The 20,596-nt window shown below is 39.0% G+C and overlaps 1 protein-coding gene across 1 annotated transcript in view; it reads left to right on the top strand.

Moving 5' to 3' along the window:
* The window catches only part of shank3a (SH3 and multiple ankyrin repeat domains 3a), a 175,690-nt gene that overhangs the window by 8,512 nt on the left and 146,582 nt on the right, over positions 1-20,596 (top strand). The window contains exon 3 of the mRNA XM_062390464.1: positions 10,052-10,179. The gene's annotated coding sequence lies outside the window, so the exon portion shown is untranslated. The remainder of the gene's footprint in view (positions 1-10,051; positions 10,180-20,596) is intronic.

Below are 20,596 nucleotides of genomic sequence, written 5' to 3'. Positions count from 1 at the left end.
ATCAAAACCCTGTTAGGATGATCAGTGCACGGCTCTGCAGTCTGACGGTCCTTGGTTGAAAGGATATGAAGCAGAACTACACATTTACATCAGGTCGCTCTTTGTAATGCGGATGGTAATTGGTAGTCTTTGATGCACGGGACTGCTGGGACCGCTGACTTTAATAAGCTTAGTCACCAGCATGAAGATTCAGATAGAGGCTCTGCCATAGACAACCAAGGGGATACATGAAGACACACAAGCGCCCATGCACACACACACACACACACACACACACACACACACACAAACACACACACATACACAAAGTCATTACAAACATGCACCTCATGCATGCCTGAGTGCACGTAATAATGTAAGCACATGACAGCTATGAGAGGACAAAGCACTATACTGCCATGTCAAGCCCACAAGTACAAACACACACTCCCACAGACACAATGGGAAAGTGTCCATCAGCCACAGAACCTGCTTGATATCCGTCTCTGCAAAGCTATAACAAAGGACAGACACTTCTCTCTGACTCTTCTACTTTCTTACACTTCATATGACTCCATCCCTTTTTCTTCACTACACTCAGGAGGCTGGTGACACTCATCTTACAATAGACACTTGACTGTATGTTATCTGCACCAATAGGTATTGCTTAGAAAACTGTTATGGTCTGGCAGGTCACCTCTCTCTCCTCTCCTGGCTGGTGTTTTTTCCCTTCCTAGTGTCTCTTCTGAGTTTGTTTTCCAGGTCGTGGCTATTCCTTCCTCCTATACCTGAGTCTTTCCTCCTCGTTATCAAGCTCATCCAAGATCGATTTGGCTCATTACCACACCTGACTCCTGCTGCTTATAAACCCTGGTACTTCACTCCTCTCTTTGTCAGATCGTCCGTTTACCCACACAGTTACCAGTCCAGTCCAGTCCCTCTGTTCATCTGTCGCGCCCTGGAAGTCTCAGCTGGAACGCCTGCTTTTTGGTCACCTGCAGTTTTGGTTTGTCTGTCCACTCCACCTTCAGTTTTTAATTATATCAGTTCACTTTCTACTACATGTGTCTGAGTCAGAAATCTGCATCTTGGGTCCTGAAATCGAGTTAATTATAACAAGAACAAGGTATTTCTAAACTTTTCACAAATTATTTAAAAAACATGCGTCTAAAATTGTTATACGTACGAGAAAAGATGGTTTGGAAGAGGTTTCAACAAATTGTCCTCAAAGTTCCAAGCAATAATAATAATGAGCCCTTTCATATGACATATTACATTTCCTCAGCTGAGAGGGATATTTGGGTTAGGGTTTGCTTGTTTTTTGTTTCTATCTTACAAGCAAATACTAGGGTCAGGATAAAAAACATTTAATTTAGTTGCGGATCCATATCAGGGGATGGATCCAAGATTTTTTTTACTCCTCATATTTGTTAATTTCTCAGAGAATAATTCATCGTTCTTGATGGGAACAAATCTGACATGTTCAGGGGACTGATATTTATGAGTTTTTGTTATTTGGTGCAAATCCAAATGAAAATCCAAATCTAGTGAATTTAAATGTGGATTTTAATGTGGCAGGCACTTGACTGAGTGCCAATCTAGTTCATATATTTATGATATTTGATTATTACTTATGTTAAACGAACATGTCGTCCATCAAGGTAGAACTATTTCCATCTCTTTCACATCCTGTTGGGCAGTTTTCTATTTGAATGGACTATTTTCTTTTTTTCTCAGACAATCATAGGATTAAAGTTTGATCAATGTTTTAATCTGAGTGGTAACTAATAATTGCAGATGGCAAAAAAAAGGCGCAAAGTAAATCAAGTTCATGTGAGTGACTATTGCAGTTACAGTAAAAAGTCAGCGCCTCGTTTAACACCTCAAACTGATTTGTGGCAACTGAGCCTGTGAGAAACTCCTGCTAATGTCCTGTTGACAGTGTCTTTAGCAGACACTGATGGACAAATGGTCCTCATTGATTTCCGCTCTTACATCCTGGCTGTCCAGACTCATTCCTGGGTTGACACTTGTCTCTCTCTCCCTTTCCCCCTCTCGCTATGAATCCTCTGCAAATGTCAAGCAAAGACATTCCTTGGCCAGTCCCACTCTCTTCTTATCACCTGGGATTTCAGTGTGCGGGTCACTGTGTGTGCATGTGGGTCTTTGTCTTTGAAACTTCTTGGTCAACAGTGCTGAAGGGTTGCCTTGTTTGCATATGCTAAGTCACTCATACTCTAGATAGTACAACGTAAGATTCAGCTGCCACTTTTTTTTTCAACCAGCTCACACCTACACCCTCTTTACCTAAGCAAGGGCAAATGGGTGATAAATCATTCCATGTTCAATCGCTACATGTTGTGTCACATTTGTAGAGATTGCCTACCAGCCCATTTCTTAGCTTGATCTCCATGTGTATGTGTATGTGTGTGTGTGTGTCTTTGGTGGTGTGTTTGGTGTGTGTTTGTCAGACTCTGTGCGGTGTTTTCTGGCTCCGTGTGTGAAAGAGATCAAACGTTTCCCACAAAAATCTCATCTCTGTCCTCTGCTCTTTTCTTATGCACTGATGGCTGCAGCCATATCCTTTATGCGTGAGTAAGGCTTACAAAGCATTGTTTTGCACAGTCCGTGGAAATGTCTGACTAAAGCTTTCTGCCATGTTCCTCTTAGAAATACTGTTGGGTCTCTATGGTTACCAGCAAGCATGCTTCTCTCTCTTGTGTTTAGAATGGGTAAATCAAAAAAAAAGCATTGTGTTATTCTCTGACCTAAAACATATAACTGTGACAACTCATCTTTACATTGCCAAAAGTGCTCTTTGATCTTTCCTCTTTGATATTAGTTTTTTATTGCCCATAGCACTGGAACTTAAGATAACTGCTTTCAGCTTTTCACTCTCTGAGGCTTTCACCAACCATCCTGGAGCCTCACTCACCAGCCTCTGTAAACTCTTCAGTCAAAGCAAAATAATAAAATGATTATCATTTTAAAAGCTTAACTATCCCAAAAATGTCCACATGCAAAGTTTTAAGGATATATTAGCTTTTTCATTATCAGTAGTTTATCGTGAACATCTTATAAAAACCTTTCTATAAAGAAGAGAAGTGAAGGTGACTTGCAAGCAACAGAGCAATTAAAATATAAATATGTGTTTAATTTGGGGTGAATGAAGGTTTCACACAAAGATGGAATCATCTTTGGGCCCTGATTTACAAGCAAGCAAACACATGAACACACACACACACACACACACACACACACACACACACACACACACACACGCACACACACACACACACACACACACACACACACACACACAGGGAGAAAATGGGGGAGGGGACAGCATATAATTGGCAGTCTTTCTTCCATGAGCAAGTGTTTGTTTTTATGTCAATTAACAAAACAAGGGTTGAACTTAATGAGGCCAATGAGGAAGCCACTCGTTTGGCTCAGCTAGTTTAACAGTCTGTCAGAGGAGGAACGAAACACATTACACACATGCACACACACACTTGACATAAACCACAGATTTAAAATAAAAACGTCTGCTAATCTGTGGAAAATTTGTAATCAGAACTGAATTTTGTTTGACTGACTGAAAGACCATTTCAATGTGGTTATCTAATATACAGTATAGTCTATGGTTAATGAAATGGTTTTAAATCTTTTAAAATTGTGCATCACCTAGTCGGACGAATCAACTTGATTATTTAAATTATTAATCAGCCCATGTCATCATAACTAATAACGACTGTAATCAGAGTGTGTCTCATGGCTGATGATGAGTACTCTCCATTTCCATTATCATTAACATTGGCACGGTTGTCTGTGTAATCTACCCCATAGTGATGCACTGGAGTTTGATGAAGCTGATGAGGGATAATCAGCAATTAGTAAACTGGTGCAGCGAGAGAGACAATGTGTCCATGTTTGCATGTGTGCACATGTTAGTGAATCTGAATGTGTTGTTTATGACGTGTTAGCATGCATATTGGGTTTGGTGATTGACTTTGGTGACAGGCATGTCAGAGTTACTTTAGCTCAAATCTTCCTACAAGGCGGCTGCTGTGCTTCCCTTTAAACACTTCAACTAATAATAATGTAGGATTATATAATTATATTATATAATTAGTCCTGATAAAGTCCAAATTCAGCTGCTTCTGAAACACTTATTATCTTATTTATTGAAATTAATTAATAAAGTCTGAAGAAAAGCTTGTGTCTTTGACCTTTGAGAGACTGTAATAAACATAATTTCATTCCTACTGTCACTAATCTGCTGGCCTGGGTTCACCCTGCCTGCTCTCTTACAGTGCAGCGAGCGTGTCAAGGGAAAAGTTGGCGCCCACCAGTTGACAGGCAGTTTAGGTTCATATGTTTTGAGGTTGAAACTTTGATGAGACGGACGATATATAGGTGGATCTGTGTTTTGGTTGGATATTTTTTAAGTGTAGCAAGCTTTGCTAACTTTTTTTTTTTTACCAAAACTAGCTTTAAATTGACATATTCTCAGTTCAGTGCATTCTCATAATGTAGTTGCCATTTGTTTTGAACAAGTAACATGAACTAAACTGAGGTGCGAAAGGTTCATTGAAACAAATTGTCCTACCTTCACATATTTGAACAATAGATTGAATGAATACCTATGAAAATACTACAGCAGCAAGAGGACCATGTTACTGGATACTGTTAATCCATCTTGTCTGTAATGCAGCAACGTCCTATCATGCTACGTGGCTCTGTGCTATTTGCTGAACCCATGACCTCTTAAAAGGGTGTCCTTCACTAATGGCTAACCATATTCCCTGGTTGCTTTAGGTATTTGCAGAGCAAAGCCTTAATGGTGGGCTAGAGACTGAGGCCCAGTCGAATGTGTGATAGCAGGTGTTCCAGGTTGTAGTCATGGTGGTTTGTTTTTTGCCTTTCTGTTTGATTACTGTTTCTGTGTTGTGCATGGCTGAACACTGAGCCACACTGCCACACCGGCTATCTATCTTTCTCTCACACACTCTCTCACACACATTGACAAATAACCAAACCGTGAAACAAAGAAGTGTTCAATTTTTTTTTACCCCACCAGCTGTTCACACCCATACGCTATAATAAACACTGCAGTGCGTCTGAAACAAGGTAAACACAAAGTAAAATCTGTTCTACATTAATTAACCCAAGGATTCATATAAGCCATGAACTAAACTGACACCACAGACCAGATAACTGACTAAACATTGACATACATGTGATGCTGAAGGTCAGTAAATGGTTTACTTGGTCCTTTGCGTCCCCAGCATCAGTTTTGAGATTGGCCAATTTGTCTGGTTGCGACCTTCATTGATCAGGTTGTTTATTCACTCAGGACTACACACATTCCAGCTTGGCAGCAGGGATGGGAACAGTTGATGATGGATTAGCAGAGGAAGACGCTGGCACAGGTTTAAAGCCAGGAGATGAACTTTGTGATTTGGTTCGTTTCACGTGGCTCCTCAAACTCTCACCTCATCTCGTGCTCTATTTCTCGCTGTTTCCCACTCTCTTATTCTACCATCTTAAATCTTTTGTTACTTTCACATTTTTCACATTTATCCTACTTTAATTGACATCCATAACCACATACCCACACAGATCCAGAGCCCATTCTTTCTTCTGATTATCTAATCTCTCTTTTTATTCCGGTATTTTCTTTCCATTATCTGCTAAATTTCTCTCCCTCTTCACAAACAATTAATCAGTCTCCCATTGCCAGGTGCGAGTCATCCATCTCTCTCCATCGCTCCCCTGTTCTCCTGCTCATTTGCACAACTGTGTGTTGAATATAAACTTCGCAGAGGGAGGACGTCATGTGATGTTGTGTCCCCCCCCCCCCCCCCTTTACTGTGCCTTGTTATCTTGCATATGCTTGTTTCTATTGAGCCTGGCAGCAGCTGATCGATATTCAGCGTACAGACACTAATCACTGACACTATCCTTCTCACAAGGCATGCACTCATCAGAGCTCAATAGCAATGATCCCACTTCATTTACATCTAGAGCCCATTCACAAAACAACTCAGAGAGAGAATAATCCACAATGATCCGAAATGTAAATTTGCTATGAATGAACATCGCAGCTGTAAGAATTCAGTCTACAAGACATTTGTGTTCTCAAATCTTAGAATAAAAATTCAGATAAAGACACAGGCTATAATCCAAATGAAAATGAAAGGGTACTGTAGATCCTTTCATGAAACAGCCGGGACTGAAACCTGCTGTTCCTCAAACTGGTAACGTTAAATTATGGTTAAGTAATCCTTATATTTCTTGATTAAAAAAGAAACATGATTTGTCTTCTAAAGATAGCAGGGTTATTCATGCTGTGCTGTTTCCTAAAAGTCACACTGACACAACTGAAGGGACCTGTCCTAAGATCCGGGGAATCGAAATAACCTGAAGACAGGAAATGTCCGCGAACCCGGACAAACCCTTCGACAAACTGATTTTACCTCCCAGGCTGGTAACATTTGGTCACAGGACCCAAAGCATGACACACCGTATCTGTAAACCTGCATCAACAGTTCACCTGACAGGTCATGTTACTCCCAAATTAAAAACAATAAAGTAAAGTAATAAGTAAATAATGAATACAATACAATAAATATCAAATTCAGCAGTAAAAAAAAACTATAGCTTAAACAGTAAATCCCACAAGTGCAGTTCATCTTCGTTCACATGAGAAAAATGGACCCAGTAAGAGCAATACTATGCAAGATTAATCATCTGTGCTAATTAACATGGACTATATTGCTGGGTCAAAACTGAAAACTCATTTAAACAGTAAGATCGGCTGATGTAAAAAGTTCTTGGAACTGGTAAAGGTTCACTATAATGTAAAGTTAAAATAGTGATGGTATTTCAGCAGACTTTTGAGCAATAATTTTCTCCAAAATACTTTACATTTACATTGACAAACTGTTGCATGTTCTGTGGTTGAATAATGTATTTATTGAGTTGCCATGTTTTGATTCAGTGTATCTTCCTGGGTGTGTTTTCAGCTCTTATTTACACCATTATCTCCCCTTCCAGAGCTTTTTCACACAGCAGCCACCTAACCTCATCCTGACACTGCCTCTAGTACTATTCTGTCTTTAACTGTTACTGTAAAAGGGCTTTTCCTCTGCTTGCTGGGCATCAGTCCAGCAGAGATCTTGAGAGATGGAGACAGAGTGAGGATCAGGAGAATCGGGGAGGTAGGAAGAGGTGGGCTGTGGGACTGCTCAGAGGGTTTCCCCTGCCAAGGCGGCACAGAGGACGGTTTGTGTCTGTGTTTTTTTCTCAATGGTCCCATGTGTCTGTGCTTGCAGCAAAGGACCAGTTTGCCTCTTTACAGAGCTACGGTTGAGGCTCTGCTGCCAGGTGGTTACCAAACAGCCATTCATCTTCATATGCTGACCATCTCTCCCGTCTGCTGCCACACAGAGCTATAGTTCAACTTAGCACTAGAGCCGTGACGGAGAATGGATTTCAATCATAGCAACAGCAATGAGCGTTTAGAGAGGGCAATGTGCATCTTGCTATTATATCATTTAAACTGCATCATATTCTTCCATCAGAGTCAAGGATGATTATCGTTAAAGGCAGAATCAGGCCGATGCTTTATACAGTATGTGACCCTCCAATAACCCTACTACCACATCATCTAAGTGAAGATCACTAGTGCTCATTGTTCTGCTCTGTTGGGAAGGAAATAAGGGAATGGCACTGGTATTTCCTTCAGGGTGTGTAGTTCAGGTTGCAGTGTTTTGAAAAGGGTGATGATATTCATAGCATACAAAGGCTTGGCTTGGGTACTATTTAAAACAACTCATGTATGATGCGAAGATGTGTCCTGATTTAGACATGTCAGAGAAATGTTTTAGAGACACTGACTGTGTTAGATAGTTGCTGGTGTCATCTCTAAAGTATCTTGTCCCCGGTTCTTGCAAAGTCTTTGAAATGACACATAAAACTATGAACAGGTGACACCTGGGACTTGCTGACTTTGACACCTACTTAAAATGCAAAAATGCATCCTCTGCCCAGCAAGGGTTCTATTGTTTGTTGATACCAGACACAAATTACACATTCATAAACTTGCATTAGCACAATCTCACATGCCCACTGACATATTCACGCACTCTCGTGCACAGGAGTCCATAATTTGCTATTTCAGCAGTGTCACAGCTAATTTTTCACTACGACATGTTGACAGCACTTGAGGAGTTTTCATCCCCTTCTCCTCTTTTTCATTAATGTTATAAACAGTCTGTTTTTCTGCTTTCCTCTCCAGCAGCACCTAACTTGATACAGTGCAATGCAGTGAGGAATATCCTTTAGCCTGTAAATTCAGTATTTGTTAAGTCCTATAAAAGGTTGAAGGAGGGGGAGATAAATGAGTTAAGCTGTTGGAACGACTGTAAAGACAGCTATTTCACTTTTTGAGGTGATTATCATATTTATGAAATTGTTAGAGAAAAATGCCGTTGGAGAAAATTGAATACCAGGGCAATAGTGAATACAGAGATCAATAGAAACACACCGTCATTTTGAGACAGTATGAATGTGTAGTTATTTGTCATTGTATTTCAACCTATCAGCGTATATGTGGGAAAATGTAGTGAAAAAACTCTCTTACTGAGGTAAAAAAATTAATTCAGATTTTTCTTCGTTGTTCAGGGTGAGCTCCCACAGAGATATAAATATCGATAATAACCACAATAAAATAGTTGAATGTTTATAGGCTCATTTTGTCCTCCCGAGTGAAGGTTGTGGTTTTAAACTCAACTTCATGAGCATAGAATAATAAACACAGCAAGATATTGAAAAAATCTGAAGGCAATCCACAAAGTGTTAAACCTTCACACACGTGTTTGCAGCATTCATACGAATTATATAGTTTGCCACCACAGCTTCTCTGCTTCTCTGCTTCTGTTTAAAATAATGTTGATTGCCAGTAAAATAAGATGTCACAAAAAATTGCAATATCAAGGTCCTCCAACACTAACAGACTGGTTTAATGTGATGCATGCAATTTTTGGAAGGAAACATTTTACACATGCTTTTCGACTTAAGACGGACGTTTATCAGTCTGTATAGAACAGATTTAAGGTATAAGGTCAGCTCCATTAAGCACTTTTTTCCCCCTTTCGGTGGTCTGTTCCCTGCTTTTGATGATGTACAAGTGTAAATTGTGCCTTGTACTTGACACATTCATATGCAAATAAAAAGAAAAAGGATTATATCATTATATTATTGAAATTGTTTATTGCTCTGCCCTATGTTGCATACACTTTTTATGTATCCATTTTAAAAGACCCAGAGTGAATGTGTAGAATTTAAAACTCTGTATTTGTTTTCACAGTCTGCTGGTTCCATGTTTAATGACGTATCAGAGATAGGGTTTCAAAATAAAAGCGTGCCACTTGTCGTAGATGGCAAGTTTCACTGTAACTTAGCTGGGTGCCTTTTATTTTGAAGAGTACCTTCTGTTGAGCACCTGGCAGGTGACTCGCTCGTCTCCTCTCTGATGAGCTCTGAGAGTAAAATGTCTGCAGCTTCTGGATACGTTCAAACTCTGTTCTGGTAAATTTCTCTGTGTGAAAATGTGTCAGGCTGAGTGACGTTTAAATTATCGTGTTAATTATTCTCGCACGGGGCCGTTTGTTTGGTGCTTTAAAAGTTGTTTTAAAGAGTTAACAGCTCCCTCGCGCCAATTAACTCCCATGATAAATTCAGTGTGCGTAGTTAGTAGCAGAACAAAATGGCGGCTTGTGTTTCCATCAGGACTTATTGCTGTACTTACGCAGGAAAAAGCTAATTGTTTGTCATGTCAAACGCAGGTAATTTGTAACGGTGGCTACATTAAATTCCTCAATAAAATGGCGGTGGGCCTTGTTTTAGTGTGTTGCTGCTTACTGGCTTTTAACAGAGCCATATACTGAATAAATCAATTTACATTCTGCTTTAATCTACCTTTTCCTTCTGTAATTGTTTCAAACCACGCTATTGTAAACCTCTATGAATTTAAGAAATGGCTCATCTCATTCATATTGTGCAGGGTCAAGATATCCTCAGACGTTTCCCTGGGTCACCATTTGTATCCAGCTCATGATGGAGGAGAGCTGAGGTTGCACTGCCCCCAAATCTCTCAAGTTCATCAAAGCAGTAGTTAACTCTTCCCACAGAGTGAGTACATTTCATATGTTCATTTTTCACAAATCCTAGTCCATATTGTGTAGGTGCTTTAATTGCCTTCCTACATGATTTTGTCTACCATTATGAAAGGTTGTCAACTCAGGGATACAAACTGTTGTACGTTTTGGCCGTGCTGTCACAGGTTTTGATTTTGGTAATAGAAACCTGCAACATGGAAATATCATTTGCTTTTACATTTTTGAGGGGGCTCTTTGCCTTATGGTGGCTGTATCACCCTTAATATATATAGGTCCAAAAATAATGGGTTCATCATTTGAATGAATTTACATGTCACCAATACAAAAATAAAAATCTTTATATGCTTATGTTTCTACTTTTGCATGGAGCTATTGTAACAAACAGTACAGTTGACTTGCAATCCCCCCCCCCTTCTCCTTTTAGAATTGGTCAAAATTTCACCAAGGTAACTTAAAACGTCACCATGACCTCCAGAAAATTAACTCTTTACTTTTTTTTAGTTGTTGATGAGTTATGAAGACATATCTCTGGTGACATCACATCACTAATTCTTAACAAAAGTTGTTGAACTGCACTTAGTGAGCAATGTATGGTCAAGCTAAATACTTATGCACAACTCTTTTGATTGGATGCCAGGCTACCGGAGAGTGTACTATTAAGCTTAATGTTAATTCAATGTGGTTCATTCTTTAGTTCATTATTTAGGAGTTTAGGTTTTAATGGGATCGATTGACAATGCACATCATCATCATTACACTCTAGCAGAAAATACATTGTGAGATATGAGTCATGACGCTTAGTCCTTCAATCTTCTGTCTTGTCACCACACAGATAAATTATGAAATTGAAGTCCAACGTAGGCAGGCGGTCTTTCCATCCTTCTTATTAAATGGCTCAGTGCTGTACTCTGTGATTCTCCAATGTGTTTGATATCTCATTTGGCATTCCCTCTGTGTGCAGTCCTCGTTATCGTATTCCTATGGAGTGCACTGGCATTTGACATGCAGACACCAAACACTGAGGCAGCATTGCAGATCAACTGCCTCCCGCAGCATTATTCCCTCATACAGTGCCTCTTCCTCTCCATCGTGTCGTGTCGCTCTCATAGACCTCAAACAGGTGATGGAGCTAAGGGACCAGGAGGGGCTGTCACTGGCTTAAGCATTATATTGATATGAATCAGATTACTGCCTGCCAGAGGTGAGGTGGGCCATGTATCTGTGTGTGGTGTTGGAGATGACAGTGAGTAAGTTTTTGAGTGCTCCGATTTCTACAGTCTCTGCTCTCCAGAAGATACAGTACTGTATATGGTCCTGAAAATAATCTCTCCACCTCTATGTAAAGTGTAACTGGAATGAACCTTTTTCCACATGGTGAGGACTTTCTCCTTGTTTGTTGTCAGGACTTTAATTTATTTGATTGTTTTTGATGGAAGATCCAGGTCCATTGAAATTGAGGAAAAAAAGAGGAATTAAATATGTTATTTCATTATTTATCTTATTTGTAATCTGGTCATTTTCTATACAATGGTAATACCCTTTCAAGGTCAGTCAGTTTTTTAATGAAGCCCAAAATAATAACATACATCATATCATAGACCCTCAATATTGTGTAGTGTTTTCCTTCCTGTCTTCTTTTCTCTGAGCTTTTAACAACTAGTATTATTTTTTACAGAGGCATCTTCGAGTAGTTTTGGTTTTGTCACCATAAGATTGTCACAACTGTGCAAAATACAGTTAGGAAACCTTGCAGGTGTGTATTGGGCTCCAGATGCATTACCTGCTGTCAGCATTGATCTGGTGGTAGCTGTAAAACATTTTGTGACATTACATGGTGCACCTGCTATGAGATACAATGCTGGGATCTCCAATAGGTTCCAGTGTTTTCATGGGGAGTTTCTGAACAGAATTAGGTTACAACACTTGTGCCAGAGGACACTATTTAGGAAAGAGTTCCTCCCTCATTGGTCATTATTTAGATTAGAGTTGTTGCATAAACCATTAAAGCTTCAACCGGAATGGATGTAAACATTTTCATTTGGTTGCATTTGCACATTAAATTGTCTCTGTAGTAGAGATATAATTACTAAATCAACGGTATTAGCTGCTGACGTGTTATTTATAGCTTGGAGTGTGTCAAGGGATGAGGCCAGATGGACGGCCGTGATCCTATTACCTCTGTTACTTCTTGCATTTGTGTCTCTGCCTCCAGACCCTCCATTACTACAGCAGACAGCACACATGGACTTTCTTCTGCTCATTAACACTGAACAGACCTCTGACTCCCTGCCTATCCATTCATGAAACAGGACTGAGCACGGTTCATGGTATGTGTCTCTAAAGAAGGATTTGTTGATCTTAAATGTGGAGATTTTATATTTGTGGCAATGTAACCATGTGTTTGGGATCTGGAGTTTTATATCGTCATTATTTAGGTGCCATGTAAGTATTCAGTCAGTTATCTGTCAGGTTTAAGATGAAGAGAAAACAAGTGCACACCAAGGGGTCAATGACAGTACTGATAAATGATTGGCTGGTGGTCACACTGGATCTCTCATTTGCAGCTCATTCATGTTTCACACACAGTGTCAGTTGGTTATTTGAACATGGCTCTACTTTATTGAGGGAAGCAGTGAGGTAGAAAGTGAGAACAGGAATGCCTCTGTAATCTCTGTTCGAAAAGTGCAACAATTTATTTTTTTTTTAAGCATTGAAAGGTCTAATTTAGAAATTGAGACTAAATGGGTCAGACAGATTTCCAAATTCAGTTGAAAAATCAAAGTGCAGGAAAAAAAGAGGATTTAGTTGAGATAAAGATAAAGAAAAACCTTGAAGCAAATATCACTGGAGTGTATCTGGGGTAAGATTGATAGATTTTTATTTGTAATAACCCGGTTAAACATAATTCATTATTAAAGAACGAAAATTTAAAATAGCAAACAAAGAAATGCTTTAACATGATAATTTATTGATTATGAAAGATGAAAACATTTAATTGCTACTAAATGGCTTTAATAGCTGGCTACAAATGTTGAAGCGTTTGTCACGAAGATGCTTTTGCTTTTTGTCAAACGTGAGACATTACTATCAACCCCTTGATGAATAATGACTTCATTGTTTTGTTCCCTAAATCTGTTTAATGCTGCTAATCAATTTCTTGGTTGGTCGACAGGAAGACTTGTTGAGATGAAAATGTTATCTCTAGTTTTTAGGCTTTCTGGATGAGAGTAGGCAAATGTATGATTTTTCAAATTGACAGTTTTGATGTTGCTGTGTTTTTCTTGTATTTGGTCACAAGTAACTTGTTGCATTTGTCTTCATAGTGATGTATCTGTCAATAGAGACAGGTTTGTTTCTGATTGTATCATTCCACGTTAATGTTGTCTAATTTTTTTTTTTTTTAATTCGATTAATTAAAGTCAGTTATCATGTTATAAGAGATTGACTCTTGAACCCAGAGCAAATATCGTTTTTACTAGAAAATATTCACTAGTGGCATTGGAATGTTTCCCGTAATAGAGAAATACATCCACCTACTTTATTACATTAAACTCTGTCTCTCACGTTACCCCATTTTTGTCACATTTTACAGACTAGCAACCCGAGCTTGGTTGTAAATTGGTCCAACACTTTGAGTGTAACACGACTGCAACATAACACCGGCTGTATTCTCTGTTCTGGTGTAGTGACAGGCATTGACAAATCAGTGAGGCAACGACAAGCAAGTGGTGTGTGTCTCTCACAAAGTGTGCACGTTCGGTCTGCAACAACAAGTAAGGGTTTGTCACTTTGATCATGAAAGTTCACATCCACAGATTTTAATTTGATATACATCCGTGACGCCAATAGCTCAGCAGTGGTGACATGCTGCTTATGGATGTCTCAAGGCTGATTTTGAGCATGGTGCTTGCCAAGAAGTGTTCATTTAAAACAGCATGAAAGAAAATTGTGTCTTATTAATTTGTATTTCAAAGAAGAGTCTGACCTACTAATTTTGACATAACCCTTTAAGAGAACACAGTTTTATTTGTTTAGCTGAAGCATTTCGAAGGCATGTCAGTCTGAGTTTTCAGAGCTGGCTTTTTGGAGAACAGATGAAGGCAGATGAAAATAAGACATGATGGGTCATTAACCAAACTGAGTAACACTCAGTCCTGAAAATGGGGATGCATTCAACTGACACTTGAGTAGATTTAATAGATTATAAAAAGTAGTCTGCATTATATTTACTTTGGTTAGTTCGGTCTGTTATAATACACAGCACAAACTGTGTTAACGTCTCACATTTAAATTCCGTAATTAAAGAAGGTCCCTTCAGTTGCTGGATGCAGAGATGAGGGTGAGGAGATGGTTAGTGCAAGAGCAGCGGCGATGGCATGTGGAGAGTGATGAAACGAGAACAAGGATAATAGTTACTATTAACAAGTTACAGGGTTGTTTTTCAAGTCAAGCATTTGACAAGTGGATAAATACCCACTAAGAATTCGGGCTTAAATTTTGCACACAAAACATTCAAATTAAATCATAATCATGCCTAGATCTTTGACAGCAGTGTGCCAGGGTTTCCAACTTTCCTGGTTCACCATTTCTTCTGCCCCTCTGCTTAGGAGTCTGGCTGCTTCCCCAGAGTCACAGTCCCTTTTTGTGACTGGACAGCTGGTTTCAAAGTAACGTGCTGAGGTTTGATGTTAAAGAGACATTTCTTTTCCCATGCTGGGGTAAAATCACCATCTGTCTCAGTGTCTGCTCTGATTTGAGTGGTCTCTTTTCTCCACTGACCTACACAAGACTCCAGCATCACACCCTGAGGGTTTATACAGTGCACATTAATACAATGTTGTTCTTTTTCTTAAATCCCGCTTAAGCATAATCTTGAACTACAAATGTTTATGTAAATGTTTAGACAAGGCACTTTGACAATGTGGAGCAACAAATACTAAATCAGCAACCATTTAATGAGTTAAATACTCTATATGAGGCAATATTTTGCGAGACACACAATCAGTTCAAACCTGTTAGGAGTGTGGAAAGTTAATTGGTGAGCCCACAGATTTGTTGTCCATTTAGAGCAAGGCAGTTGCATGGTAGAAACAAAGATGACAAACAGCCTTACTTTTGGTCATTGAACAACACAGCAGCAAAATACGTAGCTTCTCAGACACTTAGGTGTGTGATTGTCAGCTCAGGGTGGCTTTGTTTGCTAGTTGGCTGTCTGTATAGATTGGTCAAGGGGGCATGGAATAGGTCAAGCTAATAGTAAGAGCCCATTGCTGGATCATGAGGCACGCCTTTAGACTTGTTTGTTTCGCAATTGCACCCACTACACCCCATTTTGTGTGTAGTTATTGTTGGGCCGAAATGTTTGTTATAGTCAATCCTCCAACAGGACCACCATACTTATGTGTGTTTTGTTTGAAATATCACTAACACTCAGTAATTGTATTAGCTGTACCTTTTAATGATTTCCCTTAAGTATGTATTTTAGCTCCACAAATCTTAATTTGCTTGCAAAAAGAAGTCACAAACATTAGACAACAAAGTGTTTTGAAAAGTAATTATAAAATACAGATAAACTACAACAGTGTTTCAAAAGCAGCCTTTGAGAGAGAAGAGATTAGCATGGTTGATATTAGCATATTGGACAAAGAGAGGAAAGGGCTGCCATTACACTAGTGGTTAATTTACTCAATTTCAAATATATGAGTCTCTCTCTCTCTCTCTCTCTCTCTCTGTCCCTCCCTCTCTTTCTCACTCTGTCCCTCCCTCTCTTTCTCCTTGTCAGCCTCTGGGCTGAATTAATGAGAGATCAGTGAAAGGATGTTTACAAGATTAACGATTGCCTCAGCACTCAACACTGTTGTCTGTGTATATGAGTGTCAGTGTTGTCCCAAAGGGGCTGTGAGGATTACATCAACAAATACTGTAATATAATAACAGGCCTAAATATCATCAAACTAATCTCAAGCTGTTACTCCTTTACGGTCTGAGATGACGGTCTGAGGAATGAAGTAATATCCGTTCATTCTCGGTTTGTGTTGTCTGGCCAGTAGACATAATAATGACCCTAAATTCATTAATGTTTTTCTGCCGGGGAAGTTAATTATTTTTTAATCTCACCATAATCACATTTTAGTGGGTATAAATGGCCAGTTTCATAGGCAAATGTTGCTTCTTTGATTCTTCGGCCGCTTTATTTTTCTTGTGTTTCATCAGTGATGATTCTCTTTTGATTCACTCTCTGAGCTTTTGTCAGCTTCAAAGTATTTCCTCTTCAGAACATTTTTATACAATATCGGCTACTTCAATCTAATACGGTCTTACAATGGAACTTTTAATCTTAGTGATAGCTTTGTGCATCATAGCTCTCATTGTGTATTTCCAGCAAAAGAAAACACTTGGTTATACTTGTGTGTGTACGTCCACTGATCTTTCTGTCTACACTACTGTTTGCATTTCTGCGTATCCCATTTCTCAGAGAAGGTCAGTTCATTATCCTGAGAAGGAAATCTAACCTGCATACATGCATTCATTCATTCATACATGCATACATTCATTCATTCATACATACATACATACATACATACATACATACATACATACATACATACATACATACATACATACATTCTGCAGACCTCTCAATATCAGCTCTGAAGATGGTCAGACATGTATGTGGTAAACATCTGGTTCAGTGGTAGGGCAAACTACACAGCAAGGTCAGTGTTTTTAAGTCAACCCTCATCCAAATTGTTTGTGTAGCCTTGATTTTTTTGGGCATTACACATTCACTTTTTATCTCAGTCATACCTTTCCATAGTGTTTTCTCTGTTCTGAGTGGTGGGTTTGCTTTGTGGAGCTGGAAACGGATCAACAGTTTTTAAGTCACTGCCCCTGAGAAAATGGGGAATACATTTTTCTCTGTTGACTATTAGGTTGAAGGACTGCAATTTCACATGCAGGCAAATGTACACGCGCAAACACACTCATACACACATAATGACACACTTATGGACACACATACAAATGTTTAGAAAAGGCACACAATACCTCAAAGACCGCTGTGGACCTAGAAGTGGAGGTATTAGGTAATTATTGTAGCTCTAGAGAAATGAATACTTCATCTCCAACCTCTTTCCAGAGGGTATTGATTAGCCTTCCCCCTGCAGAGTTGTAGATGTGTTGTTTTTCAGTTTCAGGGCATACTGAATCCTGAATGAAATGCTAAATATTAATAAGGAACCATATCTTCCTTACCTTGATTCTTAACGTGATCGATCTCTTTTCCTGTAAGTTTAGGGATAAAGAGTCAATTGGTGTGCAAAATATAAAACTTACAAGGGTACGTATGCCACAAACTCCAAGTCTCAAGTATCCATGTTTCGGCATATCCCAAACATGTATATTTTTGCTATCACAAAATAACCCACTCCTGCCAAAATTCCAGTTTATTTTAAGCCACTGGCAATTTGCCCTGCCCAGTAATAAGTATTTTGTTAATCTAGCATTGCGTAGCCATGGGGCAACCAATAATTGAGCATCCTTCGTAGAAATCCAGAAGACACTTATCACAGTTTAAGGTTGGTCGGCCCTAGTTACAGACCTGGCTGTCTGTAATACCATTAGGAAAAGAAAAATGTTACCAATTGCTTGACCATAGCCGACATTAACCTCCTTTAAACGTGTATTTTTTAATACTAAGATTTGTGTTTATTGTGGTTTTTCTTGCTTGGAATAATGCTGTAAAAATGTAATCATACTGTCACTGTGCAATCATATATTGCCCTCACTACTGTAGATGACTTCTTTATTGTCTGCTCAGTTTTCCGTCCTTTAAATTTCAGTTTAAAGTCTGGCAAATTTGTGACTGTATTGTGTTGCAACCCCTTCTGCACCAGCCCACGCTGCATGTGTCCTTTCACACATCACCTGTCAGGGAGTGTGCCCCCTTTTCCTACGTCACCATCGTCTCTGTGGTGCATTTGATAATAAAGTTATTTTTAACCGTTCCCTATTATTACCAACATCATAAACTATCCACTGCTCTGGGCCCATTGCCAGTACTGTCATTGCAATGTAATAGCCAATACATCAACAAGTGCATGTATGTGTTTTTGTGTGTGTGTGAATGAGTTTGTCTGAGTCAAAGTGTGGGATCTCAGCATTTTAAGAGGTAAAGTGAGCATGTAAGTGTCCGGAATTTAACTCTGTTGATCTTTTTATCAATGAATAACATCACATAGCTTTGGACTGTGAAATGTGCGTAAGTGGGATGGTCAGAGATTAAACCTATGACTCATTTTATACAATCTACAATATGTCTCAAATGTTATAATATTAATAACCTCTAAGTAAATACATGAGGAGAAAGGAAGACAGTAATATTTTTGGCCTGGTGCTCTGTTGCATGCAGCAGCCCATAGTTCTGAGAATGAATTTTTACACCCGTTGCCCTGTGCAGTCATGTTTGATATGCTGCTTCTCTCTCTATTGCTCAGCTCCTACTGCTGTACTGTAATTACTGCACTTGGCAGACGGTCACGACAAATCGACAACTGACAAATTTTGATGGAGGGGAGGGGATGAGCCACAGAGAAGAGAAATGTGGCTTTGAGGGAGGATGTTGTGAGGGAGAAGAAGAGAACCACAGATTTGTTCTTCCTAAAGATTTAATGACAAAACATAGCATTATTTAAAAAGTTTCATTTGACAGTCATCCATGTAAGCAGACGGAAGTAGGTGACTAGGATTATTTGTGTGATTATATGCGTCTTAGATGCACAGTGTGTTACCTTTGGAAAAATCAAGTGAAATTTAAATCTAATTAGTCACTAATTTGTAATACCTATGAGAATCGGCATCAGAATTTTTGGGCAGTTGGAGCGAGACACAACACAAATCCCCCAAACAGTGATACCTTTCATGTTGGGTGGTGGTCGCTTCAGTTTGCCGAGGTGAATTGATGCTGGCAGGACATGGTGAACCAAAGAGCTTACCTAGTCACGCATGTTTGTTTTTCCTGTTTCCTTGTGACCTTTGGAGTTAGAGTACCAGGCCTCATCTTTTCTAAGCTTTTTAATTTCAGAATGATTATTTCACTTTTGGGTCCTCCAAGTTGATATATTTACCTCTGCCAAGGAGGTTGTTTTTTCATTGCTGTTTGTTTGTCTGCTTCTCAGCAGGATTACTCAAAAACTACTAAACCAATTTGGAGGGATGGGGCATGACTCAAGGCAGAACACATTCATTTTTTTGGAGTCTAACCGGATAAATAGAAGATCCAGGATTTATTTTTACCTTCTTTAATATGGCGAGATAGGGTGATAAAGATGACAGAGGCATGAACTCTCCGAGAGCCCTTTTATTTTAATTATGTATTTAAGGCCCCTCATTTTATTTCAATTGTCTGAACTGTACCTCCAGAGGAATAAAGTTGTTTTTACGTGCGTGCTGTGAGTGGCACAATTAAATATTCATAACTCAGAATATGCTTATAATTGTCATTGTCAAAATAATTTTCAATACCAAAAGTTAAGATTGAATGCTTGTACCATTCTTTGTGAAAAACACTGACATGATTTGTGTGTACAAGAGAGACTGAACAAAAGCATACAGTGAATTCTCTTCATCTGTTGCCAACTTCTTTTATGTGTATAACAAATGTCAACGCGAGTGTGAAGCAGGGATTTGAATCACTGACAGTAAATATCCTGTTTGTAAAGACTGAGAAAATATTTATTATAGAGGAACTTATTCATGGTTTTACCTTATTTACAAAAAGAACGATCCTAACTAGAAGTAATGAGTGCAGTGAATTTTTTCTAAATAAAAATATCTGTTTTTGTTTAATGGCATTAAACTCAATGCATAGTGGCAGCAAGCAGAAATAAAGTAGTATTTAAATACTGGGGAGTCATTGCCTAATATAGGTACATAATCCGATACGTAGGCAAACTCCAGATGCTGTCAATGAGTGTCACTTTCAAATGTCTTGATGTCTTCTGTGCACCATCGTTTTGCCATTTCCGTTAGAGAAGCCTTAAAATGTTCTGCATAAAAATGCCACATCTTGTTTGCATAATGTTGAAGAGGCTCACTTTAAGCACTCTTCCAGTTTTTCATGAACCAATCAATGACATGAGTCACTTCCTCACAGTTTTTTATGATTAAATATTTTACAACCTCATGATGTCACTGGCATCTATTTGTATGCAAAGTATTTGTGTTCCATCAGGAAAATGATGGAAGCACTAGAAACCTTGCAGGGATTCAGGGTTGTTTGGTTATGAATATGAAGTTGATCGCATTCATCACTCCAGCTGCGCAGTTGTTGGAGAGTTGTGGGTAAACCCAGACTAAGAATCAGATGATGGCTACACACAAAGGAACACATTTTAGGCAAGACTGTACAGGGCTTATATCAAAGTCAACAA

This window comes from Platichthys flesus, chromosome 6 (genome assembly GCF_949316205.1).
Source record: "Platichthys flesus chromosome 6, fPlaFle2.1, whole genome shotgun sequence".
In the NCBI taxonomy this organism is placed as follows: Eukaryota; Metazoa; Chordata; class Actinopteri; order Pleuronectiformes; family Pleuronectidae; genus Platichthys; species Platichthys flesus.
This window is presented reverse-complemented; position numbering and strand designations above follow the sequence as displayed.